General features: G+C 44.3%; 1 protein-coding gene and 2 long non-coding RNA genes across 6 annotated transcripts in view; all 3 read left to right on the forward strand.

Annotated features, from left to right (window-relative positions):
* GRIP2 (glutamate receptor interacting protein 2) overlaps nucleotides 1-27492 on the forward strand; it is a 478373-nt gene that overhangs the window by 121205 nt on the left and 329676 nt on the right. The window lies entirely within an intron of this gene.
* LOC125639360 (uncharacterized) overlaps nucleotides 1-27492 on the forward strand; it is a 183630-nt gene that overhangs the window by 77446 nt on the left and 78692 nt on the right. The window lies entirely within an intron of this gene.
* The window catches only part of LOC125639361 (uncharacterized), a 65324-nt gene continuing 52677 nt past the window's right edge, over nucleotides 14846-27492 (forward strand). The window contains exon 1 of the long non-coding RNA XR_007357473.1: nucleotides 14846-14963. This is a non-coding gene — a long non-coding RNA (uncharacterized LOC125639361). The remainder of the gene's footprint in view (nucleotides 14964-27492) is intronic.

A 27492-nucleotide genomic window follows, 5' to 3' on the forward strand; every position in this document is an offset into this window, starting at 1 on the left:
GCTAAAAGTTAATTGATTTTTGTACATTTTTTTCAGTTTTCAGTGAAAATTTTCAGTTTAAAAAATAATTGTATGTTATTTTTCAGTTTTTCCATTGAACCCCCTCCTTCTTAGCCCTCCCCAAAAGATGCAGGAAATTTGTGCCTCAGTTTTCCTATCTCTAGGATGGGGATAAGATATGTCCCTACCTCCCAGAATGCTGTGTCCTGAGACATTGCAAAGATGAAAGCCAGAGTAAACCCTATAAGCAAGCAAAGACACAGAAACTGGGGTATGTGCTGGTTGTTAAATTCACTGGGCAATATTGTGGTAGAGTGTTGCATCTCAATAATACTGGCATGTGTTTTAGGGTGTGATCCTGTGAAATGCGGAGCACTTTCATCTACTATTGAAGTCAGGTCAGAGCTGCAGGTGTTCAGTGCCTCTTCAAAACTAGGCCATACATTTTTAACATCTGGTTGTCTTGAGTTAACGTTTGCTTCAGTTTCTGTTCTAAGAGGAATAATTCCTGCACAAAATGATGGTAAAAAAAACCAAACACCAAGGAATTTATTCCGAGCTAGACACAGATCAGACTGTCTCCTCCTTTGAGACAGGAGCAACAGCATAATTTCCCATCCCCACAGTTTGCAACAAGCCCATTAGTTGTAATGTTGCTCAGCTGCTGTGGACAGCATGCAGAATGGCAGCTTGTTCTCTGGATCATCGATCCATCACCAGACCTTAGAAGAGTTCCCACTCCGAGCATCCTGTACTGCTTCAATAATCGCCATTCATTGACACTAACGCTCCTGCCGAGGGCCTCTTCCATACAGCTCTGCCTATGGTCTGGCAGCAAATCTGAAAGTCTCACTCCTACGCGTCAGGCAGGAATATCGGGAAAACATCTGACCTGAAATCTCCCGACTTGAGCAGACTTTGAAAGCATGGCATAGGGACCAGATCACTTATCCCTTGAGTCAACTGGCATCGTGCATCAATGCAGTTGAAAGTTCTGGCTCTTAACGACACAAATTCTAAGTCCTCCAGGGCTGACACTGTCCTATCACTCTGAGCTTTTCACACTGTGTATTTTGGCCAGGGCTCTGAACTCATTTAGCCCAGGCCTCCCTCTGAGTTCAAAGGGCCAGAATTAATAGATCTGTGGACTATTGGGACAGCTATTGCTCCCTCTCACAACTTCTTCCAAACCTCCCTGACTTACTGGTTATAAAGAGTCAGTCTTAACAGATTTGGATGAGCCTGTGAAAACAGTTTTTCAGCCCCTGCCCTCCATGTATCTGACTTCTGTCCATGTAATAACACCACTCAATGGAAGTGGCGTTTTGGATTGTTTCTGGAGTTTGCGAAGCGGGGGATGCACCCAAACATAGCTGACTATATATAAACAGAGCGGGGGATCTTAGACCATCTATCATAAATATAAAGGGAAGGGTAACCACCTTTCTGTATACAGTGCTATAAAATCCCTCCTGGCAAGAGGCAACATCCTGTTACCTGTAAAGGGTTAAGAAGCTCAGCTAACCTAGCTGGCATCTGACCCAAATGACCAATAAGGGGACGAGATACTTTCAAATCTTCGGGGAGGGGGGACGCTTTTGTTTTGTGCTCTTTGTTTAAGTGGTTGTTCTCTCTTGGGACTGAGAGAGGCCAGACAGAAATCCATCTTCTCCAACCCATCCTAATCCAAGTCTCCAATATCGCAACCAGTATAGGTAAGCCAGGCAAGGCGGATTAGTTTATCTTTTATTTTATGTGAATTTTCCCTGTGTTAAGAGGGAGGTTTATTCCTGTTTTCTGTAACTTTAAGGTTTTGCCCAGAGGGGGATCCTCTGTGTTCTAAATCTGAATACCTTGTAAAGTATTTTCCATCCTGATTTTACAGAGGTGTTTCTTTTACCTTTTCTTTCATTAAAATTCTTCTTTTAAGAACCTGATTGCTTTTTCATTGTTCTTAAGATCGAAGGGTTTGGGTCTGTGTTCACCTGTACAAATTGGTGAGGATTATTATCAAGCCTTCCCCAGGAAAGGGGGTGTCAAGGTTCCTTCCCCACTCTGAACTCTAGGGTACAGATGTGGGGACCTGCATGGAAACCCACTAAGCTTATTTTTACCAGCTTAGGTTAAAACTTCCCCAAGGTACAAACTATTTTACCTTTTGCCTTTGGACTTTATTGCTGTCACCACCAAGTGTCTACAAATATATAACAGGGAAAAAGCCCGCTTGGGAACATCTTTCCCCCCAAAATCCTCCCCAAACCCTACACCCCTTTCCTGGGGAAGGCTTGATAAAAATCCTCACCAATTTGCATAGGTGAACACAGACCCAAACCCTTCGATCTTAAGAACAATGAAAAAGCAATCAGGTTCTTAAAAGAAGAATTTTAATTGAAGAAAAAGTAAAAGAATCACCTCTGTAAAATCAGGATGGTAAATACCTTACAGGGTAATCAGATTCAAAACATAGAGAATCCCCCTAGGCAAAACCTTAAGTTACAAAAAGACACAAAAACAGGAATATCCATTCCATTCAGCACAGCTATTTTATCAGCCATTTAAACAAAACAGAATCTAACGCATATCTAACTAGATTGCTTACTAACTCTTTACAGGAGTTCTGACCTGCATTCCTGCTCTGGTCCCGGCAAAAGCATCACACAGACAGAGAGGACCCTTTGTCCCCCCCACCCTCCCTCTAGCTTTGAAAGTATCTTGTCTCCTCATTGGTCATTTTGGTCAGGTGCCAGTGAGGTTATCTTAGCTTCTTAACCCTTTACAGGTGAAAAGGTTTTTCCTCTGGCCAGGAGGGATTTAAAGGTGTTCCTTTATATTTATGACAGGGGGTGTAGGGCTTTGGGGGATATTTTGGGGGAAGACATCTCCAAGTGGTCTCTTTTCCTGTTCTTTGTTTAAAACGCTTGGTGGAGGCAGCATACTGTTCAAGGACAAGGCAAAGTTTGTACCTTGGGGAAGTTTTTAACCTAGGCTGGTAAGAATAAGCTTAGGTTTCTTTCATGCAGGTCCCCACATCTGTACCACATCTGTTCAGAGTGGGGAAGGAACCCTGACACCATCTCTCCCTGACCCTCCTGTAGTTGAAGTGGAGCCCAGCTGCCTGTGTTGGGGTCTCTGCATAGCCACCAAGGTTTAAAAACATCCCCCCGCTCCCGACACAGACACAAAGGATGATCACTCAAATAAGGTGGAGGTCACTAGGCTACCAGCTGCTGGAGCATTTCGTTTGCATTCAGGTGAATGCGAGCACAGAAACAGTAGGACTTTAAAAATGGGGAAATGAAGGCAGGCTGGTTCAGTGACTTGAGGGAGGTTGCTAAGGGAGTTGGTGTCAGACTTGGGTGAATCCCTTGTGTAATCCATGAGTCCAGGCTGCCCCCGAAGATACTACACTGTGCCCCTCCCGGCCAGATGCCACAGTATCTGTTCACTAGAGGAGACAGCCAGTCAGCAAGCAGCTGTGGGACCATCAATGACAGCTAGCCTCCTCATAGCGGAGAACGGCTCTGAGCACACATCCAGAACTGAGCATTGATGGGTGTGGGATTCAAAGGTCAAAAGCAGTGGTTGATCAGTTTACATTTTCAAGGCCAGAAAGCTCTAGAAATTTCTGTGTTCATTGTTCAAAAGAACAGGCCAAGAACATAAGAACATAAGAATGGCCCTACTGAGTCAGACCAAAGGTCCATCTAGCCCAGTATCCTGTCTTCTGAGAGTGGCCATGCCAGGTGCCCTAGAGGGAATGAACAGAACAGGTAATCATCAAGTGATCCATCCCCTGTTGCTCATTTCCAGCTTCTGGCAAACAGAGGCTAGGGACACCATTCCTGCCCATCCTGGCTAATAGCCATTGATGGACCTTTCCTCCATGAATTTATCTAGTTCTTTTTTGAACCCTGTTATGGTCTTGGCCTTCACAACATCCTCTGGCAAGGAGTTCCACAGGTTGACTGTGCGTTGTGTGAAGAAATACTTCCTTTTATTTGTTTTAAACCTGCTGCCTATTAACTTCATTTGGTGACCCCTAATTCTTGTGTTACGAGAAGTAGTAAACAACACTTCCTTATCTGCTTTCTCTATACCAGTCATGATTTTATAGACCTCAATCATATCTCCTTTTAGCCATCTCTTTTCCAAGCTGTAAAGTCCCAGTCTTATTAATCTCTCCTCATACGGAAGCCGTTCCATACTGCTAATCATTTTTGTTGCCCTTTTCTGAACCTTTTCCAATTTCAATATATCTCTTTTGAGATGGGGCGACCACATCTTCCACAGTATTCAAGATGGGGGCACATCATGGATTTATATAGAGGCAACATGATATTTTCTGTCCTATTATCTATCCCTTTCTTAATTATTCCCAGCATTCTGTTCGTTTTTTTGGCTGCTGCTGCACATTGAGTGGATGTTTTCAGAGAACTATCCACAATGACTCCAAGATCTCTTTCTTGAGTGGTAACAGCTCATTTAAACCCCATCATTTTATATATATAGTTGGGACTTTCTGAGAAGAGGGATAATTCCTAATGTGTACATACCTGTGTTTGAATTCTTGCCCTTGGTGGAAATCAACTGAGATCAGAAATTGTACACTTGCATTTTAGCCACAGAGTGGTGTCTTTACTCCACAAATCACTCACCTGGCTATCATTAGCATGGAGCAGAAAAATTGCTCTCTCAAAAAGTACATCCTCATTGTCTTGCTTTGCAGTTTCCTCATCCCTAGGCAGACAAAATGAGATTGAGCTGTCAGCAACTTAATGTCTATCTGTACCCGTTGCTGGGAAAGGAAAAAAAATGTTATTTCCATGGTATAATTAACACGTTGAATTTAAAATATTTAAAATGTGGAAAAAAATAAGTGGGACTGGAGTTAGAGCAATGAGTACAACTTCTTTTAAGAATGTCTGTACAGGGTTGATTTACTTTCAGGAGTGGAGTTTGTGCTCCGTACGTCCTCTTTTAATTATATCCACCACCACAGTCACCGCCTCCACCACTCTGATCCAGTGTGGTCTTCGCACTGCAAAGATCAAAATTCTGAATTAGCACCTAGGCCCTGATTCTGCTCCCATTGAAGTCAATGGCAAAACTCCCTTCTCTGCCCTCCTATAAGGGTCTGTTACTAATTAATCTATCCCTGTCATGTGCACTTCAGAATGTAGGAGTTGACATGCCTTGTTCTTCTCTTCCCCAGAGAGATCCAGTCAGGTGACAGATTCACTCTTTTTAAATATAAATTGAAGGCTCTCCTGACTGCAATTTGCTGTTGTGGTTTGTTTGAGCTTGCTTTGTGCAACACTAAGATGTTTGAATAACCAGGGAGGAGGAGTGGTCTAGTGGATCAGACAAAAGACTGGACGTAAGGACACCTGGTTTCTCTTCTGTGCTTCTCACTTTTAGTGTGACCATAGTCAGTGAACCTCTCTGTCCCCCCACTTTCTTCATCTGAAAAATGGGGACTGCAATACTTCTCTGCCTGCCATGTGAGGCTACATTCATTAATGTTTCCCAGGTGCTTTGAGATCTATCAGCAGACGGTGCTTTAGAAACAGATGAGGGCTGACGGGGTTAAAGCAGATTGGAAGAGGAGAGGGAACAGTATCAGAGGATTCAGAGGAACAGCCGTGTTAGTCTGTACACTGTTTACTCAAAGCAGGCTGGAGATGGAAGTCTACCTCTGCTTTCAGCTGAGGAGAGGAAATGAAATGTGGTTGCCATTTGCTTCTCTGCAAGTTCCACACTGAGGAAACTATTTCTTGTTTCATGTTGTTTTCTCTCTTGATTTCTTTTTTTTTTTTTTAATTTTAAAGCTCCTCTCAGTTTTGCTGTAAAAGCTCCTTGATTCGGTTCATTCCCCCTCACTTCTTCCTTTCTCTCTCTGTTTCACACAGACAGACAGACAGACACACTTACTTACATACACACAGAATTCCAGTTGTGCAGAGTTACTCTCATTAATAAAAATCTGTCCTTTTGCAATCTAGTACCAGAGCCTGTGATCTGCATGCTGTGTGTATGGCAAATGTGAATTGCCCAGATAACACGGCTTTGACATCCTTTCATTAGAGTGCATGCAGTATATAAAACTATAAAGAGATCATCAGGGCAGGTTTAATGGCTTAAAAGCTTTTGGGCTGCCACTGTAATAGTATCAAATCTGAATATATGTGTTTTATATTTGTGCTGGCTTTGGAGCACTGAAGCAGTGATTGCAAGGAATACAAAGCAGGGAAAGTGAGTCTGAGAACAATCTGGGGAGACTGAACATCATTAATGTCTGTTAGTATCCATGGCCTCCTTATAAGGGACAGAAAACTCTCAGGGGCAGGGGGCGCAAAGGTGTTTAATCCATAGCCAACAATGAAATTGCACCCCACATCTGCAATTTGGATCTTGTTCTAGTGACCCTACACCTTGGTTATCTAGTGACTTGGCTGCTGCAATAGGCTATATCTTAGATTAACCTTGAAAGCCATCAAAATCTCCAACTAGTGCAGAATGGGCCTTCCTAGTCCAGTGGGCCAGCTAGAGCACCTGACAACTATGTTCTCTTCCCTGCACCTGCTGTGTATAGACCTCTGGCTGAAATGCCAAGTGCCAATCAGTATTTAGTTAGTAAGATCATTGGAATAAAGACTGTCTCCTTTTTTTTTTTTTTTTGTCTACCCTTTGGGACTGGTAGTAAGCTAATTTAAGACATGTCAAATGCACAGATACTTAGATTGTAAACTCTTTGAGGTGGGGACCATCTTTTTATTCTGTGTTTGTGCAGCACCTTGCACCATCGGGTCCTACTCCATGAATGGGGCTCCTAGGCAATATGATAATACAACTAAGACGTAATAATAATAGCCATATAGTGGCAGTAGCCCGATTAATGTAAGCAATGATATTTGCAACTTGGGCATTACTGACTTGAACCTCCAAACCTAATGAGGTTTTGTTCTGAACAGTTCCCAACCTTTTGGCTGCTTTTCCAAACCGTCACCATCTCTTGTTTTGGCAAATCTGGGTGAGAAAGTCATGAGAATAGGCTTTCTGGGATGATTTTGGATACTCTTTGCTTCCAGTACCACCAAGAAATCCACCTTGTGTGGCAGCAGTCACCGCTAAAGTGTCAGTATATTCTAAGTTCCTGCATAGTCACCAGTTGCTTGCTATTTTATGTGGGGGAGGGGGCCAGCATCTGTCTTTGATACCAATGTGCAAAAAGTTGGCAAATCCTTATTTTTGCCAGTAACAACCACTGTGTTCTTTGTGCCACCGATGTGCGTTGGAATCAGTAAGTGGCCCAATGAAAAAAAATGTACTTTTAATCCCCAATATGTTAAACTGTCATGAACTTCCCAAAAGATTCTGTTTCGTTTACACAGGACACAGGAGTGGAAGGGATCTCTTGGGTCATCTGGTCCAGTCGCCTGCTATAGCAGGCTACCCCATAACATAATCCTATTCATAAACATATCAAGCGCCAGCTTAAAGCTACTTAGGAGTTTGCTCTCCCTACCACTATTGGAGGCTGTGTTTTCCCCTCCTTTCTGGCTCTGCTTCCTGTGAATATTCTAGCAAATAAGTTTACTTGTGAAATTCATCTAAATGATCAATTGCAAATCATTCACTCGGCTCTCCGGAATATACAATGGGATACGAAGGGTGAAAGTGTTCTGGTGTATTGATGGGAATAGCTAAATATAAATAACAATAGATGGGTTGTCTTCTCCATTTTGTCTCTACCATCTGACTAGAGGTAGGCTGAATTTCAGGTTATAAATTCAGATGGGATTAAATTTGACAATTGTGAAATTTGGATAAGAATTTGCAAATTTGAATCTGTCTAGTTCATCAGTCTGGGTATTCTGGTGTCCCCACTGAAGTCAGGTAGTTAGGATGTAATCAATTCAGGCAGGTGGAATTCAGTGAAGGGAAAAACAGGTAAAAATGAAAAATTGTAGGAGTCTTGTGTCTGTAATGAAATTCTCCCTCCTTGTTTGTTTCCATCGCTGGTTCTTATGGCTTCCTAAACTGGATTTTTCGAATACTGTATCGCTGTTCAAAGAGAACTCTTCTTTAATAGCTGCAGGTACTATCATCAGGAACCAGCCTGCCAGGCTTCTCATCAAAGCTGGATATGAAAAACACCTATTGAGTTATCTACTCCTGCCCCATCCAAGCAGAGCAGGATTGTGTTTTGACATTATCTTTGTTTAATGCTTTGTCAAGTTCTTCTGCCTTCAGTCAGGGAAGCAAAGGAGGAATTTGGTTGCAGAACAAGGTGGCATTTTCATTGACCGAGTCAAGGAGATAAAATGTGTATTGCTGTACAGGAGATGTTAAGAAGTAGGCTAGCTGAGGCCTAAGCTCAGTGTTCATAGGAAGCTTTCAAAGGCTTAAACCACTGAGTGATGTCTTGGCCACTCACGTCATATTTAAGACTCTCTCTCTCTCTTTTATTTAAATCATCTTCCTTTTACAATTTTCATGTGAATTTATTACTGGTGAAAGGTGCCAGATTATAAATATCTTAAGAGCAGCTGTGATTAAAAACTTCCTTTGGCACTGGAAAGACTCCTCTCATCTCGGGGTAGATCTCTGGGTAGGTCTATCTTGAGTCTGTATGTGTTTGAGAGACTAGATGCTGCCACATAGGAAGCATTTGGGTCCATTTCTTAATACAGTAGCTGGAATGTTTCCATTAATTTTCTTAGTGCACCATAAATATTCATGTACTTTAGATCTTGTTAAACTACATTATAAATATATCCAGTATCTTTTTCTAATTGTTGTCTATGCAGAAGTTTGTGTATTTGCATTTTATAAATATTCAATAAAGCGTTTGAACTAAAAGGGCTGGATTGAGAGTCCTAGAGAGGGGCATTCTCTACTTCTCTACTAAGCAGATACCACATGGGCAGCAGTAGTGTAAGCTCTCCCAACGCTGCCCCGTTATGGTGCCTTACCCCTTATGTGGAAGAACCCCCTTCGTAATAATAATTTGCACTGATATACTGCCTTTCGTCTGGGTTTCATAAGTGTTTTCAAACAGATGCCATTGTTATCAGTGAGCAACTGAGGCATGTGACATTTAAGTGATTGGCCCAAAAGTCACACAGCACAGCTAGGAATAGAACCTGTGCTCTTGACTCCCAGCCCCTTGTGCTAACTTCTGGTGAGGGAAAAGGAGGACAATCTTATAATTAAGGCACTGGTCTGAGACACTGGTGACCTGACTTCAGTTCCCTTGGAAACGTCGCTTATCTCTCTTTTGCCTCAGTTCACCATCTGTGAAATAGGGATAATACTCTCCTATCTCACAGGTGTGTCATGAAGATAATCCCTTTAATGTTTGTGAGGGACTCATACTGTGCTAAGGGGCACCTAAGAATCAAGATCTACAAATATATCCTGCTACCTCCTTTTGGGATAACTGGTTAGTTAATTCCCTGGTGAATTCATTTCCTGGCCTCTCTGCTGAGATTGCCAGCATGGGGGAGTTGCTAATGCTCATTGTGATATTGGCATCTGTGATGTGGACACCCCTTCTCTAGTAAGTAGAGAGCACACCTACTCCTGATATTGAAGTCAACATAAGCTGCAGGGCTAAATTCTCTATCTGCCTCTTAGACAATGTCCCCTCATGCAGAATTCATTTGACTTGGAAAGCCTCTATTTTAGCCACATAGGCCTGCAGGTTTGTTTCTGATGGCCCCCACTGGTGTCAGAGTTAATGCAGTGAGAGTCACTCTGTCCCAGGATGTGAGGAGAGGTTAACGAGGAGCAAATTTATAGGTGCTCAGTTTTGCTCTTGAGAATCTGGAAATAGCTTTGCACCATTTCAGTAGGTAATTGGCTTGACAGTCTGGAAGGGGCTCTGCTTATTCTTCCATGAATACAGGAAAGATTGATGTATGACTGCATAGAAACACACTGAGGACGTAGCTGGGTTAGCCAGTCAGTCATTGTTTGAATTGGGTATAAACTGATGACCTGACGTTAACATTGATGAGCACTGACTTACTACTATAGCTCACTGCAGACTCAGACCCAACCTCTGGCTAGCAGTACAGAGCCTGGCTGCCCCATGGCAAGGTACACAAGTGAAAGATGCAGATGATACATATTTATACATTGCTTCTCTGTACAGTACATTACACATGCACACAACTGCCTAGTTCTTCTGATTCATACTATTGCCAGAAACTTCTGTAAAAATACAGCCTTCTCCTTAATATATACTTTACTATTGACTCTGTATTTATGATGATACTAATATATATTTGTGTATTATTTTGCACTTAAAGACTTTGGAGACAGGTGTCTTACAAATGCTTACGTAGCTTATTTGATTGAGTTTATCGTGTAAATAATAATAATGATTGCAGAAAAAAGGAAATGCACGAAACTGAACTTAAAAAATGAGGAGTACTTGTGGCACCTTAGCGACTAACAAATTTATTTGGGCATAAGCTTTCGTGGGCTAAACCCCACTTCATCAGATGCATGCAGTGGAAAATACAGTAGGAAGATAGATATACACAGAGAACATGGAAAAAATGGGTGTTGCCACACCAACTGTAATGAAACTAACCAATTAAGGTGGGCTATTATCAGCAGGAGAAAAAAAAATGGTTGTGGTGATAATCAGGATTGCCCATTTCAAACAGTTGACAAGAAAGTGTGAGCAACAGTAGGGGAAACATTAGCATGGGAAAATGGGCCATCCTGATTATCACTACAAAAGTTTTTTTTCTCCTGCTAATAATAACCCACCTTAATTGATTAGTCTCTTACAGCTGGTGTGGAAACACCCATTTTTTCATGTTCTCTGTGTGTATATATATCTTCCTACTGTATTTTCCACTGCATGCATCTGATGAAGTGGGTTTTAGCCCACGAAAGGTTATGCCCAAATAAATCTGTTAGTCTCTAAGGTGCCACAAGTACTCCACTTTTTTTTTTTTGCTGATACAGACTAACACGGCTACCACTCTGTAAACTGAACTTAATAATTGCTATCTATTCGACATTAAAGAGTAAACAAAGCATGAGTTGAACTGTGTGAGCTTGACTATCTGGGAGGCCTTTTTTAAAATATGGATTTCATAAAAAGTCCCCACATTTCAAGATGTCTTTACACATTTAGAGTTTTTTAAAATATTTTTTCCATCTTTGATATTTCCCAAATTTTGTTATACCTACATGTTGCTTGAGGATTTTTTTCTTCCAGTGATTTGCAGCAGAACCTCTAGCTGCTACTAAAGTGAGAGATTGGTTCTTTATGTTTCAAATATTATTGATTTTTTTTCCCAGTGGAATTTCCTTGTCTCCCCAAAACTTAGCTTTCTGTTGTACAACTGTGTGTCAATTTCTGGGGTAGATTTCAATTACATTTACACCCACCCATGTCTATCCAGAGTTACTTTAGATTTGCAGTGGAATAACTGTGATCAGAATCTGGCCGTGTGTGTGTGTGAGAGAGAGAGAGATTACATATAGTATAATTTTGCTCTTTGTATCTTACAAAGATGCTTGTGTTACCATGCAAGAGCCGAAAATCTCTCCCAAAGGCTTTGGTTTATAAGACTGCAGCAGAATTGTCTGCTTGTTTTATTCCAATAGAGTTAGTTATTATTTATAATTTGTTACCCATCCACATGCTGTTTGAGGGAATCGCTTAGTATAGCTGGTAACTGTCCCACTTTGTTCTTTGCAGACCCCTGTTCCGCTCTTGCTCTTTCTTTCAGATAATGAATTGGGGTTTCTCCTTTCTTTTAAGGCTGACTTTTCAGGCAATACATGACAGTAAATCCACAAGTGCGGAAGAGCTGAGTCCTTGCAGACTTGCCTGCAGGGGAGGGTTCTGCTACCACTGCACTCGGCTCATCGAGAGAAAGGGCATTCTGAGAGCAGTTGCTGGCATGAATGAAGTCCTGCTTTGATTCCTCTTGACAGCTCGGATCACATCCAGAAGGGTTTTTGAACAGGAGTATGTCTTTGCCATTCACTCACGTTTGGTGGCTGTGTTGTGAAGAATGAAGCTTTCCAACACATTAAATACCCATTTGAAAAAAGCACCATCTTTGAAAGCCGCACCCCATTCAAGCTTCTGATCCTCACTTTCAGAGCTATTGACAACTCCACCTCCACCGTCTCCCTCTGTCCCCATCTCCTCCTATGTTCTCAAACACCCAGGCTAGGCCTACACTACAGACCTGTATCAGTATAACATAGTGTGAAAAATCCACACTGCTGAGCAACGTAGGTATCCCGACCTAACTCCCCATGTAGACAGCGCTATGTCGATGGGAGAGCTTCTGTCGACATAGCTACTGCCTCTCGGGGAGGTGGATTAGCTATATCCAATAGGAGAAGCTCCCCTTCGGCGCAGGAGCATCTCCACTAAAGCGCTGCATTGGTGCAGCTGGGCCACTGTAGCACTGTACGTGAAGACAAGCCCTCTGTCTCCACAAGCCTCTCTCCTCATCACTCCTCCAGCTGCTTTCCTCCCTCTTCTCTATGCTTGGGACTTCCAACTACTGTCATACAGGCCACTCATTTCCTCCTTCCAATCTCTTCTCAAAACTCAATTATTTTCTATAGCACCAATGAACCAGGTACAGCCGGCACTATATTGTATGAGAGTACATTGGCACTCCTTTCATAGAATCATAAAAACATAGGGCTGGAAGATACTTTGAGAAGTCATCTAGTCCAGCCTCCTGCGTTGAGGCAGGACCAAGTATACCCAGAACATCCCTGACAAGTCTGTGCTTAAAAACCTCCAATGATGGGGATTCTACAACCTCCAATGGAAGCCTGTTCCAGTGCTTAAATGTACTATATGTTTGTGCATCCTTTCCTCACGTATTCTACTGGAAGAGCTTTACTAGTGTGAATAGTCAGGAAAAGCAAATTTTATGCTCAAGTGTGCAAATATTTGCAGGCCACAACTTCCAAACTGCAAACTAGCCCTTTGCAAACATTATACTCAGATAGGGTATTAAAAACTCATGCTGTGGATAGTAGGCACATAAATTGTCCAAACGGGGAACAGAACCAATGCCACGTGACTTACGTAACTAGCCAACACAGCATGAATTGCAAATAGTTGTAAGGAACAAGTTGCAGGTAAAGCATTATAGGCTGAAAAAGTTTGCTAATAGATTTGAGTGTTGAATAAATATGGGAATTTTGCAATTTTTTCACAGAGAAAAGAGGAAGTTAAATTCATGGAATAAATTACTTGATTCAAATTATTTGCCCCTGCCACTCCCACCTCTTCTCTCCTGCACCCCTCTCAGTTATGTAGCTCAATCTCTGTTGTCCTTCCATCCCCAAACTCCTTAAATGAGTTTCTTACTGAACCTCTGCAAAACGATTGCATTTGGAGAACGTTACAGAGATTGAACTAAACCATCTGGTTCCTACGAGAAAGAGAAAATGATTTCTTTTATGCCTTTGCCTATAGATTGCAGGTCACCAAACTGACATTATTCAAACACAAAAGCATTTACGGATTTGCTATTTTTAGGAGAATAAACACGGATTCATTTTTTGAGATACCATAATTAACAAGCTACTATTTAAAAAACAAACAAATGAAACAATCTAAATCCAGCTGCAAATTTCAGTACGAGCCACATCCCTACAACATCAGCGTAGTCCATATTCAGAAATCCTGGCAGAGCTGCTTATCTGGAAGGAGAGACAGGCCCATATGCATGTTGGGTTTGTGGCATCCATTCAACAATAAATTCTACATGCTGAAAGGTTTTTTTCTTCCTTTTTTGCAGACCAACTGGCTGCATTTCCATAAAGCAATCCTGTTCCTATTCAGCCTGTGCAAAGGCAGCCAGGGCCAGATTTTTCACAACTGCAGGTGTGTAACCTCGTGACCTATTTGCACACACACACAGCTATAGCCACTCCACACACAATGGCAGTAATCAATGTGCAAACATGGCACACGATTACACGTGTGAGGTTATGCAAGTCTGGCCCTTAGCGGCCTGGTAATTCCCCTTAGTGCAGCTGAGTTTAGGTGTGGGCCACTATCTTGGGCATTACATCTAAGGGAGTAGTAGTACACAGACTATTGTAGTTTTGAAATCACTAGGGTCATATCATTGTCAGGCAACTGTGCCTGGGAGCATCATGTCCCACATTTGCAAGGAAACCAGCCCAGTCCTGCCCCCTTGTTTCCCACACATACTTGCTATACACTTGCAATATGACGAGAATATATAGCAATCTCCCCGCTTTCTTTTTCACAGATTGTTCAGTCCTCACATACAAATCTGTAACAGTTTCAAATGGGGCAGGTTCCCAAGGGGATATGGGAACTCACAGGAGATATGGGACTTCTCGTTTTCTCCTTTGGAACAGTCCTGGTTTTTCATTCACTGATTGTTGGGCCTAGTGGTCAGAGTCAGGGGTCAGAGTCAGAATGAGGAGTCCAGAGCTGGGTTGGAGCAAGACTGGAGTGAGAGCAAGGCTGGAGCGGGCTAAGGTGAGGGGAGAAGGTGAAAGGCCAGAGTGGAGAAGTGTCCCACACTTGACCCCGTTGCTGAGCAAGTTGCCTCCAAGGGGGAGGCAGAACAAAAGGAGAACACTCTGTCTTATCTTTGGTCATCGTAAGATAAAATCTGACCTCCCCGCAGGGAAATCCATGGTTGGTCAGCACTCCTCAGCCTCGACACTTGTTATTCCTGGGACACTGGGAAAGCCACAGGAATTCTCTGCCAGGTAGATATATAAAAACGTCTGTCAAACCTGAACGACCTCTTCTACTCTGTAGTTGTCTGTCTAGCATCAAAACCCCTCTGCCTTTGTACACAAAAAGACCAATGCATCCGGAGATGACAAAGGGCTTGTCAAACATGTGGCTGGAAGCCTCTGCTCATGTAGGACCTGACACAAGCCAGTGGATGGTGTAACTCTACAGAAGGGTGAGTTTATCCCGGTAACAGTCTGGGTGTGGAGCTAACACTGCATACAATGTCAGTGCAATACACAGAGATACTAACAGTGAAGCTTTAAGTGACAGCTCTCAGCTTTGTCCAGAACACCAAACCCGCATGTGGTTTGGCACAATCCAGCCCAACTAGCAGTGTGTGCTGAGGGTTAGTATAGGACAGGGTGATGCAAGGCAGGACGGAGGTGCACCATGGGGAAGCTGGTTGGGCACCTCCCAGCACAACAGCTAGCTTCTTATGAGGCTGCTGTCACTGTAGTGTGCACTTGAGTAATTTCCGTGGCACGGCAGTGAGGTAGGAAAACATTTTCTCTCCCATTTTACACATTGGAGAGAGATCACATGACTGCTATGCTTGGCTTACCCTGCTGCTTAGTCCCTTGTTATGAATAGCACTAAATTCAATCAAGGATTTAAAAAAAAGGGGGGGGGGGAATGTAGCAGCTTTGTTTTGCAGGAAACATGAGCATGAATCACCATCCTTCTAGTCGTCTCTGGCTGATTCGTGTTCATGACACTGACAAGAACCCTGCTTTCCAACATTGCTGGTATGGTTAGAATCAGGAAACTAGCCTGGAGTGAAAAGCTCTGGATATAGGCTTTGTAATTCAGGAGGTTTTTTTCCCTCCCAACCAGAGGATCATTTTATTACTATATGGAATTGCTGACCTCACAATGGGGTTACAGGACAGTAGAACTGAATCCTAGAATGGAGGAATACTTAAGGAATGACAATATCACAGGATATACCTACCGGACAGGCAGAGGATGGAGTGAATAGACTTCTATGGCCAGATTTTCAAAGGTATTTAGGTGCCTAAAGATACAGATAGGCATCTAGTGGGACTTTCAAAAGCAGCTAACTCCTGTTGCTCCTTTCCACTGGCCATTGATGGATTTTCATCCCATTGGTATGGGTAATATTTGGAAGAGTGGTACTTTTTGATAGGAGCCAGTGCTGTCTTATAGTGTAAGCACTAGGATGGGCATTGAGAGATGTCCAACCCTGACCTTCTGTGTCCTTGGACAAGTCTCTTACCCGCTCTATCTCCATTTCCCAATATATAAAATGGGGATAATGAATATTTACTCTTGTTCTGTGAAGTGCTTAAAGATTCTCTGATGAATAGTGCTATATAACTGTAGAGAACATATGGAGTTAACGTGTATGGTTCTGCTGCAATGGGATGGCTATCGGGAAGAAGAGTCTCTGTAGTGAGCTCTCTCTCTGCAAGAACCTGTTTCGTCACAGGACCATCTAAAGACAATAAGATAGAGACTGAAAGGAGCAAAAGAAGGAAATGAAAGCAAGCTCTTGTTTATGTTCCAGATGAAGCACTCTCTGTATCTAAGGGCAAAATAAGGTACAATTAAAGTAATAAAATCTGAGACATTAACAGAGAGGTGCAAAGGTTTGTGAATCTGTGGAAGTAATTGCTTTGACTCTTTTCAGAGTAACAGCCGTGTTAGTCTGCATTCGCAAAAAGAAAAGGAGTACTTGTGGCACCTTAGAGACCAACCAGTTTATTTGAGCATGAGCTTTCGTGAGCTACAGCTCACTTGAGCTGTAGCTCATGAAAGCTCATGCTCAAATAAACTGGTTAGTCTCTAAGGTACCACAAGTACTCCTTTTCTTTTTGCTTTGACTCTGGTATTGAAGGGCTGGGGTAGATGAAATGCTGAATGATATTTTTCCACCCCCTTCCCTGCCTCCTCGCTCCAGCACATTACATAACACAAAACATCACCCTTCCCACTGCAAATGCAGTTTGAGAACTGTGGAGTACAGCCTCCTGACCATTGCCGACTATTCCTGTAATAATTAGTTAGTATTGACTTAACTGTGGGGTTTCACAGAAGGGGAGAACATTTTGTTCATCCTGCTTCCCAAGGACCCTGCAATCAGTTCTTGTTTTTAACCCCTCTTCTCCCAGACTCAAGTCCCCCCATCACATTGGCCATCCTCCCAAGCAAGGATAAAAGGGCTCCCGCTTGAAGCTGGAGTGGTGCATTCTCTAGGGGTTAGCAGAGAGGGGAAAGGGAGGGTTTCCAGCTGCTGAGAGGAAGGTGAGCTTGAGAATTGCTCTCCCCAGGACTCCACTCACCACCGGGCCACCAGAACCTCCATCTTGCTTTTAGCCCCAGTGTGGGCTGCTGATGTGACCCGATTTTCCCCCTACTGGTTCCTGACCTAACCCTCAGGGTGGGAGTCAGCAGGAGAATATGGGTCACATTGGTAGCTGAGGCCGTGGCAAAACCACGATGGAAGTTGAGGAAGCCGACAAAAAGCCTGGGGTAGGGGTGGAAGAGTGAGGGCATTGGCAGTTTTCAGAGGGGACTGTGGGAGAAAGGATATGTTGGAGGGAACAGGTTGGCTGTAAGGAGAGAGACAGGCTGGACCCACACACTTTGGATCAGGATCTGTATTTACAGCAATACTTTCCCAACTCAGACTAGATCTGGGGTTCTGTTTCTGACCCGTCTCTATGGGAGAGGAAGGGCTCATGGTGCAGTGGGGGATTAGGGGTGGCGCGGGAGAAAACTGTACTTGTTTTTAGCACCTCAGTGCATAATAGTGCAGATAACAGAGAGTATTTAGAAAGCGGCGAGGTTTACTGGTCTCTGGCATAAAGCTGCAGGGCTGTCAATACTTGTGTGTAAACTTGGAAGGTTATATTTACAGCACTGCACTATAATGAAAGCAATGGGGCATATTTGTAGCCAGGGCTGCACTGTTTAATCTTGGGCAACTTCTTCAATGAGTGCAGAGTATAGGGAAGCAATTAACATTCACAGGTGTGGGCTTCTCTCTCTCTCTCTCTGAATAGTCACATCTTGAGCAGGAGAGTGCAAAAGGCCCCCTATTTCCCATCCTCCCACAGCCAGGAAGGTCTTATGTGAAACATGCACATCGTTCAATTTTACATTGCTTTGCTTCTGAACTTAAAAAGAATAGGGGGGAAAAGGCAATTAATCTGACTAGTAATAGTAAATCCATATATCTGAATCTGAGGATCTCAAAGCACTTTGCAGACATTAAGTCTCACATCCTCCCTTTGAGGTAGCAAAGTTTGATTAGTGTAATTTAACAGAAGGGGAAAGTAAGATGGGGAGTGATAAAGTGATTTAACAGAGGTCGTATGGAGTCTCTTGCAGAACTAGGAATAGAATTCAGGTCTTCTGATGTCCAGTCCTGTGTCTTAGGCACTAGACTGTCTTTCTTATACCCCCCAACTCCAATAATTAAAATGCAGCAAGGATTTAGACCTCTTCAATTAAAACAAATCAAGTGAATTCAGTACTAGTGAAGGGAGTTGTACTGACAACTCCTGGCAACCTTTTGCCACAGAATATGTATGGCAAGTGTAGTAGCAATGTGTGCTTTCCTCCCGCTCACTTGGGGGATTATGTTTAGGGATGAGACGGTAGCTCAGTGATCATGCCCATTAAGTCTTCCGTGCTGAAAGTATCTAGAAGAGCTGAGCTGAGGATTCGGTGTTCAGACCCAGAATAGCCTTAGGCTAGGAATTGTAGTCAATGACACCAACATTTGGCAAGCCCACTTTACAAATCTCTGCCCTAAGCGGTGGAAATTTCACAGGATCAGCTGTTCTGAGATTTTCAGCACCTTGAGCCGAAATCTCATGAAAATTGGTGTGACTCTGATCCTTAACAGGAAAATAGGACCATTCTGGGTTTGGAGCAGACCTGGAACTAAAACTGTAGGGGTGGGTTCAGATCTGGAGATTTTAAATCTGACCCTCCCCCTGTCACCTCCAAAACTGGGAGCTGTTGAGATCCAAGGTTATTCTTATCTCTGCTGGCAAATTATGTCAGTAGGTATGGTAATGGCTTTTGCCATGTAGACACATGTCCACTGGGAAGCACAGAGAAAGGCAACCAAACTCATATTGTAAGTGACCACACAGGCATTCGATGCGGAAATGGTGGCTTTCTGCCACTACTGACCTGGGCTGGATTTGAACTATGTTGAGATGTTCTCTGAGCCATCAGTCCTTAGGGAGGTGTGGACTAGGTTTTCTTGAAATAATAGTAGCTGCATTCTTTGAACACATTGTATGTGGAAAGTGAGCGCTAATCCATTATTTGATTTAGCCTTGCCAGCAGGATCAGGTTGTTTCTGTTCAGCATTATTGATTGGTTTTGGTAGTAAACCCACAGCAATAGAACACAACTCATTGCTGACCTTTCAGACCAGCCCTTCTGTGCCATAGGGGAGACATGCAAGACAAACCTTGGTGTGCGGTTTAGGGTCAGGCAAAAGATTGTACAAATTGCACCGCAATCTGATATGTAACTGACAAGTAAATGCATTCTGGGTCCCAGTAGTCTGTTCTGGCTCCTCTTGTGATGATCTCCTCTCCTGCCACCTCAGTGCTGATTATTCCCCTATCTATGACTCTGCATTTGTCCAGCCTCTTCTCTCTGGCGTCACCTCTTGGATGTTCAGCTGCCATCGTAAACTCAATCTTTCTAAAACTGAATTTCTCCACTTCCCCCCTCTCTCTTTCCCCTGCTTCCCTTCTCTGTCTCTGCTGAGATCTTCATTATCATTCCTATCTTTCTGACCCATATTTTCAGTGTTCTCTTTGGCTCCTCTCTCTCCTCTCCCGGATGTGCAGTTTCTTCTGAATGCTGTCATTTTTTCCCTTTTTAATGTCTTTTAAAGCCATCCTTTCCTCACTGTTCCCGCAGCTGAAAATCCAAAGTCATCATGTAAAATAGTATCAAATTGTACTCACTGTAATAAAAAAAAATACAATGTGTTTTGTGGGCAAGAGTGATCTGATTAGGACTCAGTTGCTCCTTTTTGGGGTGGCCATGCAAAGCTATGTATGGAAAGGACTAATGCAAGGCGAGATGCATTTTGTTAGCCTCTTGACTCTCCAAACTTGGACTGGAATTCAAACTTCCTGTCCTGTCTGCTAACAGAAAGTGTAGAGCAGGGTTTCTCATAAGCATGAGAAACAACAAAGAAAAATATTCTCTATGTTTTTTTGAACTTCGATGAAAGAGTCAGTTTGTATTTGAGGCAAAAATTCAGGTCTTGTTATTCAAACCCCTTCATGCCCAGAACCAATATGCTGTAGCTGTTGAAGAGTGAGTTGGAGCCGGTCCCGCTCATGCATCTTTAATGCCATTGCCAGATTGGTTCAGATTTCTTAAATTAATGCTCAGCAATGATGTGTGAAGCATAAAGAAAGTTGCTTGATTTTTCTGATACCAGGCTGAGCATGCTGGGTTCTGTCTGTTCAGGAAAAATCATGCTCAGATTTCTAAGCAGAGCAAGTAGGGCATGAAAATCATTGGGAGGGAAGTAAATAGGGAACACCAAACCTGTTGTTTTTAGAGCCATGCAGCAAGCTAAGCAGCATTCGGTTTGGACCGTGTTGGAGGGGAGATCTTGGAAAGAACAGATGCTGCAGATAGTCATATTGGCTGTTTTCTGGCTGACACTCATCCCTCTGGTTAGGGCTAAACCAGTGCCTGCCAAAACAGACAGGCTTTGCAATGTGACCTGAAAATCAGTGAAATCCAGGCCTCGGGGATTGAATTCCAGAGTCAAAAACCCCTCACTAAAAATATCCTGTCTACAGGTCCCTCCTGATTAGATCAGGGGGTGCTACCTCAGGAGCCTTAGCTCATCTCAACTACTGTTTCATGACATGAAGGAAAGGCAGTATCAGAGGTAATGAGGACCCAGCACATGTTCTGAAAGGGCTGATTGGTTAAATGCAACACCTCCAATTGGAGAAACAGTGCAGATCCTGAATCAAGGGCGCAATGTAGTCCCGGAAGCAGGGGTGAAAGTAACTTAAAGGACTTACCGGTATGCCGGAGTCCTGAGCGGGGTGTGTGGCATCAACCCGAAGAGGCGTGTCCTCAACCGGAAGAGGCGGGGCCTTTAATGATTTAAAGGCTCCAGCTGCGGCTGGGCGCCCTGGGGCCTTTAAATCACCCCCAGAGCTCCCAGCTGCAGAGGCGGCTGGGAGCCCTGGGGTTCAGGGGTGATTTAAAGGGCCCAGAGCTCCAGCCACCGCTACCACAGCGGAGCTCTGGGCCCTTTAAAGCGCTGCCCAAGCCCCGCTGCCAGAGCCCCAGGGTAGCGGCGGCAGGGCTTCGGTGGTGATTTAAAAGGCCCGGGGCTCCCTGCAGCGTCCAAAGCCCTGGGTCCTTTAAATCACTGCCGGAGCCCTGCCACTGCTACCCCGGAGCTCGAGCAGCTGGGCTCGGGAGGCGATTTAAAGGGCCAGGGCTCTGGCTGCTGCAGGGAGCCCTGGGCCCTTTAAATCGCCAGCCTGGGGAAGCCAGTCCGGTCTGGCACTGCATACTGGCTCTTGCTGGCCTACTTGCACCTCTGCCTGGAAGGAAATGCCCTTCAATAGCTAGGCCGCTGTGTTCTGCGCAGGCTGAAGACTTGGGCGGTTGGAAGGCACGTTCTCATGCAGCACGCACTGCAGCAGTCCAGCCTCGGGTGACAAAGGCAGGGATCACTGTGACTGGCTCCCCACCTCTGAAAGAACAGTTCACAACCTTCTAGCCGCATGATCAGCAGCACTTCTGGGTATTGCTGTTACTGGTACATCTAGAAACAGACTGGGTCTGGATCAAGCCCGAGGCTGTAAACCTAAGTGACGCATACTGGACACACCACAACCTGTGTCACTACACTGTCTCCCCTATGATTCCTGATGAGCAGGAGGAGCCCCAGAACCTTGCCGTTACGGCAGAAAACAGTCTCTCAGTACTAACCGCAGGGTCTTCACCACCAGAAATCAGGCGCCCCTTGATGCTTCCATCTCTTTGCCAGGATGTAGCTGTGTCAACAACACATTTTGGCCAACTGCATCACTGACAGCTGATACAGTGAAAGGAATCATCAGAGACAGCTGATTTTCATCCATCGTTAGTAGCAGGTCATTGACCAATTAAACTAGCCCAGTCTCTTTACCATTCCCCCACATAAAACCACCTTCGTGAAGTGTGGCCACTAAAAATACAAAGGGCTGGTGGTTTTTTTCAGGGGGCAGGACTGGTTTTGGGTAGTGTTTTTTCTTTTTTGCAAGAGATGGTCTCCTGGCCAAATCCAAACGTACGTAACTTTGAGCCTGATCTAAAACCTATGGAAGTCACTGAAAAGATTCCCATTTACTTTGATGGGCTTTGAATCTGGCCCCAAGTTGTGATCTTTCCCTTTGATTTTCATTTGTGTGTTATTTCCCTCTTGTCCTAAATAATAATCATCCCTGTCATCAGGAGTTCTCAAAGTGCTTTACAAAGGAGATCAGTACCATTATCTCCATTTCACAAATGGGGAAACTGGGGCACATTAAGGTAAAAGGACTTGTCCATGGTCACCCATCAGGCTAATGGCAGAGCTAGGACTAGAGCCCAGGTCTCCTGAGCCCCAGTCCAGGACTCTGTCCATTAGCTGCACTGCCTCTTAACTGTTGGATGGTGTTACTGCTACTACAGAAGAGCTGCTCTTTTTCCATCACAGAGGTGGATGCTTTGTAGTGCTAGGCAAAGTGATCTCTGCATGCAGTCTTTAAAGCCTTTTGGGACCTTTCAGAGTATAAGGGGCTGTTTGTTATACATGTCAAACAATAATATTTTTGAACGATGACAATAAATATTTAGGCTTCGGTAAGTTTTCCATTTGGATTAATTATATCCTTTTCTGTTTCAAATACCAAAGACTGAAGGCAGCAGACATTTAAGTTCATTCATCTACAAGTTCATTAACTAGATTTAATTTGCTATCATTATTCTGTGAAACACATTTGGCAGCTAAAATGATAACCTACTGAACCAGTCCTGCATGCCTCTCGCTTCCATCGATTGTCCTTTTGACATTGTCGCTGGGAATGGGGAAGGCTGTGGTAATGCCACCTGAAATGTCAAGCACACAGATGCTCTATTAGTTTGTACAGGCAAAGGGCAGATTGCACAGAGCACCTTCACTTAAAGGCTAGGCTGAATGTGAAATCCACACGGAGTTTGTGGCGTAAGCCTACGCAGTGCAGGAAATTCAAAGCGAAGGTGGCTGCTACAGCTGTGTCCTCTACAGAGCAGGTTTCGTTCAACAGATAAACATCCAAGTGCTTTTTGACTTTGTGGCTTTGGGTGGTAGTGGCTTTAGGTTTCTAGGTATTTCTTTTTAAATACTGGGGAGTGGCACAATCTCTATTTGAAAGAAGGAGTCTGCTCCCTTCCAGTCTATCTGCTTTTTAATCTGGATCCATCACTGAATGTTGTTGGTTCCCCCGGCCTGGTTCAGAACAAGGGAATCGTGTACACTTAAGATATCCCTGGGGGGAATTTCTCCACAGAGAGCTTAAGGAAGCTTGTCTTCAAACCAAACAACCTAGGGCCTCTTGTGCTCACCAGCACTCATTCCATTCCCCGCGTGATCCAAAATGATGACTCAAAGGCTACGTCTATGCTCTGAGCTAGGGGTGTGATTCCCTTTCTTGTGTCCATGCGCTTGTGCTGGCTCTCATTGAGCTAGTGAGAGCATTCGGAGCAGTGTAGCCGCGGTAGCACCGGTAGTGGCAGTGGAGGCCTGGCTGATCCAGGCCGAGTAAAAACCTGCCTGAAATTGGTGGGTACGAACTCGGCACGGCTCACGTATGCCTCTGCTACCCTGGCTACACTGCTGTTTGTACACACGCAAGCTCAGTAAGAGCTAGCGTGAGTCTGTGTACGTGAGCAGGGGACTTACACTCCTAGCCATAGTGCAGATGTACCCCTAGATTTATGATTTTCATAGGCCTGGTCTGGCTTCCCCCACTGGACACTCACCAGGCAGCTATGTTTGGATCCCAACACTAGCCCTGTGTGCTTTTGGCTTGCTGAGTCTGAGCCGAGTCCAGGCACTGTCTCTGGCTGTGGGTCTCTAGGCACACTTTCAGGGTACAGATCCTCCATTTAGAACCTCCTTTTGAGAACTGGGACTTCTCAGCCCTCTTACTAGTGCCGGCTCCCCCAGGCTGATACTAGTGCCAGGCTTCCACACCTTTCTCATATGGGCACCCTGGTTTACAATTTACTCCTTTGGGTACCTATAACAGTTGAAGCAGATAGACATGTTATAGACAGAGCCCTACCAAATTCACGGTCGTGAAAAACATGTCACAGGCCATGAAATCTAGTCCCTCCCATGAAATCTGATGATTGCAGGGGGGTCCCTGTATTGCCACCCTTACTTCTGTGCTGCCTTCAGTGCTGGGTGGCCAGAGAGCGGCAGCTTCTGGCCAGACACCCAGCTCTGAAGGCACCATCACTGCCAGCAGCAGCCCAGAAGTGAGGGTGGCATGGTATGGTCACTTTTTGGGGGGCAGGACTGGCCTTATGGATGGGTAACTGCCCGGGGCACTGTGGTCAGGGGGTGCTGTGGTAACACCTCCCACCCCCACCCCCCACATAGCCAGCCCAAAGACCCTTTAAATCCCGAGCATTGGGCCCAGAGCTGGGGAGGGGTAGAGCTGGGGCTCTGGGCAGCAACTGGGCTCCAGATGCTAGTCCTGGCCAGGCTGGGGAGGAATGGGACTTCTTCCCTTGCATGGGCACTCCCAGGGCCAGGTCAGACCCACCTGCAGGAATCTCCCCCAACTGCAGGAAGCTCCGCAGCTGCTGGCCAGGCACCCAGCTCTGAAGACAGCATTGCCCCCAGCAGCAGTGCAGAATCAGGATGGCCTGGTATGATGTTGCCCCTCTTACTTCTGCGCTGCTGCTGGCAGCGGCACTGCCTTCACAGCTGGGCTCCTGGCCAGCAGCCGCCGCTCTCCAGCCACCCAGCTCTGAAGGCAGGAACGCCGCCCCAGCAGCACGGAAGTAAGGATGAGATACCGCAACCCCCTCACCCCCTTTTGGATCGGGACCCCCCTAGTTACAACACCGTGAAATTTCAGATTTAAATATCTGAAACCGTGAAATTGAAGATTTTTTAAGTCCTATGACTGTGAAATTTACCAAAACGGACCGTGGATTTGGTAGGGCCCTATGTATAGGAGTCTCTTTACTTTAGATGACACAAGAGATATACAGATTTAGGCAGAATAAGAAACACCTGCACACAAATCCCTGCTTCAGTTTCCTCACAACCCTTGAACATCCTTTGGATTTTCGGTTAGTGTCTTTTCTGGGTTCCAGATCCCTCTCTGGGACTTAGGGTGACCAGATGTCCCGATTTTATAGAGACAGTCACAATATTAGGGGCTTTTTCTTATATGAGCACCTATTACCCCACACACACTGTCCTAATTTTTCATACTTGCTGTCTGGTCACCCTACCGGGACTCCACTTCTCCAGGTTAAGCTTCTCTTCTGAATCTTGGAGTCACTCTGCTGACCACTGCAGTGAGTTTCCTCTAGTCCTGACTGGTCCTGTCTCCTTTGTTCCCCTCTCAGTTCCCTTGTGAATCTCCTTAACACCTGGTTGGTTTGTTCCCCTTCTGGGGAAATTACACATTTCCCCCCCTCACTACCACACTTTCCCTGTAGACAAACTTGGTTGAGCTGGTTCCTCCTGTACACTTCTGCTATCCTGTTGTCCTGAAGTGTTCTCATTTGAATGGGAGCTATTTATGTTAATGACTCTCCATTGTCCGTGGCCTGGAAGGGACGTGACCCCAGCCCTGACAGTAGGTGACTGACTCCACATTCACTGAGGCATTCAGTGATACAGCAGTTTTATGAAGTCAATCAGAATTCATAAATTGTACATAGACAGATCATCTCAGAGATCATCTAGTCCGACCTCCTGTACAACACGCCCAAATTAATTCCTTTTTGAACCATAGCATATCCCACCAGGTGCTGCCTGGTCCTGCAGCCCTTCTTATCAAGCCACTATTCTTTTTAGCTGAGGGGACTTTAGAAAGATTACCAGCTGTTTGGGAAAGGAGAAGAAAGTCTTACACTGTCTATCTAACCCCACCAAATGTCCAAGCCTTGTATTGCTTGTCTTGTAGGTGGCTCCTACCTGTATAGAAAGCACTACATGGTCAGATCCTCATTTGATTTAAATAGGCATAGCTGCTTCGAGCTCCCTGAGGTCATGTCTACATTACAGGTGCTACTGTGTCATAGCCAAGTCGCCATAGGTATGCTACTGTAACCCCATAGTGTAGACATAGACTACAAATGGCAAAAGGGGTTTTTCCATCACTATAGGAACACCACCTCCCTGAGCAACAGTAGCTAGGTCGATGGAAGCATTCTTCCACTGATCTAGTTGGGTCTACACCGGGAGTTAGGTTGACATAGCTACAGTGCTTAGGGATGTGGTTTTTTCACACTCTTGAGCACCGTAGCTATGTTGACTTAAGTTTTAAGTATAGATCAGGCCTGATTTATTACAACAAGATCTGTCCCTACATGTTCTACCCTGACCATTTTGGCCACGTTATGAATATTCTGAGACTCAAATTTTTAAACCAAATCTAGGTGATTCAGAAGTACAGCTACTGGACTTAGTCAACTTTAAAATTACCATAACGACACTTAAAAATAAAAAAGCTAGTTACTTTGCTGAGAAGAGTGGAACTGGCTAGCTCATTGCATTGGTAATGAGATGTGGAGCTTTTCCTTTCTAGTTTGCCAGTTTGAATCTAGACTACAGTTGCCAACTTTCTAATTCCAGAAAACTGAACACCTTTGCCCCACCCACTGCCACGCCCTTTCCTGAGGCCCCGCCTCTTCCCATGGCCCCTCCCCCGCTCACTCCATCCCTCCTCCCTCCGTCGTTTGCTCTCCCCCACCCTCTCTCACATGCTCATTTTCACTGCAAGGCCCAAACAAGCATATTTATTGTTTTGACAGATGTATTATGCTAAGTTCAGGATTTATTTGTTATAGGACATTAGAGCTGGCAGCAAAATAGTCAAAAAGGGTCATTTTTAAAAAAAATGAAATTTCACAAAGATTTTCATGATTCTTTCCCTCCCCTCTTCCTATTTTTTGTAACCAACTCCATGGTTTTTGTTCACTGAAGTGGTTGTAATTTTACGTGTGGAATTAGGACCGTACATTATCACAGCTGCAATGGGTCCATTAAAGGCCCACTCCTGAAACCCAAATACAAATCCATAGAGCACAACCACAGAAATGCACAGCTGTCCAGATACCCATATAAATAAATCTGTAGAAACTGACTCCCACACCTACATGCAGATACAGATGTGTATTCACGTGTACACATTGAGCATGCATTAGCACATCTACTTCCACATTATTGAATATTACAATTGTTGTTTAGTGCCTAGAGACCCCAACTAAGATCAGGGCTCCAGGGTGGCAGGAGCTGGACATGCACATAAGAAGAGAGAGTCTGCAACAAAGAGTTTATAATGTAGCTAGACAAAGGTGGGGAGACATGTATAATACATTGGCTCTTCTGCAATTACTAGTCAACAACATTCACTTTTTAAGAAATAATACATTTCTTTTGGAGTTCCCTTCTCTTTTAAAAGCTTGTT

Source organism: Caretta caretta, chromosome 7 (assembly GCF_965140235.1).
Source record: "Caretta caretta isolate rCarCar2 chromosome 7, rCarCar1.hap1, whole genome shotgun sequence".
Classification (NCBI taxonomy): Eukaryota; Metazoa; Chordata; order Testudines; family Cheloniidae; genus Caretta; species Caretta caretta.